The sequence below is a fragment of the Bison bison genome, unplaced genomic scaffold (genome assembly GCF_000754665.1).
Source record: "Bison bison bison isolate TAMUID 2011002044 unplaced genomic scaffold, Bison_UMD1.0 scf7180017864032, whole genome shotgun sequence".
NCBI classification, from domain to species: domain Eukaryota; kingdom Metazoa; phylum Chordata; class Mammalia; order Artiodactyla; family Bovidae; genus Bison; species Bison bison.
The window spans coordinates 7,499,571-7,500,538 of NW_011494604.1; the positions used below are offsets into that span (position 1 = coordinate 7,499,571).

The 968-nt window shown below is 38.8% G+C and overlaps 1 protein-coding gene across 1 annotated transcript in view; it reads right to left on the reverse strand.

The window, feature by feature from the left end:
- The window catches only part of OPA1 (optic atrophy 1 (autosomal dominant)), an 87,036-nt gene that overhangs the window by 41,958 nt on the left and 44,110 nt on the right, over positions 1-968 (reverse strand). The window lies entirely within an intron of this gene.

Sequence of the window (968 nt, forward strand, 5' to 3'; positions counted from 1 at the left end):
AGCTAGGAGTGGAATGTCTGAATCATACAGTAATTATATATTTAACTTTATAAGATACTGTCAAACCATTTTCCAAACTGACTGAACCACTTTACATTCTCAGCAGAGGGGTATGAAAGTTCTAGATACTCTACATCTTGCCAACATTTGGTATCATTAGTCATTTTCATTTTGCATTGTAATAGGTGTACAGTGGTATCTCAGTATGGTTTCAATTTGCATTTCCCTAATGACTTGAACGGTTCTATGAAGACCTACAAGACCTTTTAGAACTAACACCCAAAAAAGATGTCCTTTTCATTATAGGGGACTGGAATGCAGAAGTAGGAAGTCAAGAAACACCTGGAGTAAAAGGCAAATTTGGCCTTGGAATACGGAATGAAGCAGGGCAAAGACTAATAGAGTTTTGCCAAGAAAATGCACTGGTCATAGCAAACACCCTCTTCCAACAACACAAGAGAAGACTCTATACATGGACATCACCAGATGGTCAACACCAAAATCAGACTGATTATATTCTTTGCAGCCAATGATGGAGAAGCTCTATACAGTCAGCAAAAATAAGACCAGGAGCTGACTGTGGCTCAGATCATGAACTCCTTATTGCCAAATTCAGACTTAAATTGAAGAAAGTAGGGAAAACCACTAGACCATACAGGTATGACCTAAATCAAATCCCTTATGATTACACAGCGGAAGTGAGAAATAGATTTAAGGGCCTAGATCTGATAGATAGAATGCCTGATGAACTATGGACTGAGGTTCGTGACATTGTACAGGAGACAGGGATCAAGACCATCTCCATGGAAAAGAAATGCAAAAAAGCAAAATGGCTGTCTGGGGAGGCCTTACAAATAGCTGTGAAAAGAAGAGAAGCAAAAAGCAAAGTAGAAAAGGAAAGATATAAGCATCTGAATGCAGAGTTCCAAAGAATAGCAAGAAGAGATAAGAAAGCCTTCCTCAGCGAT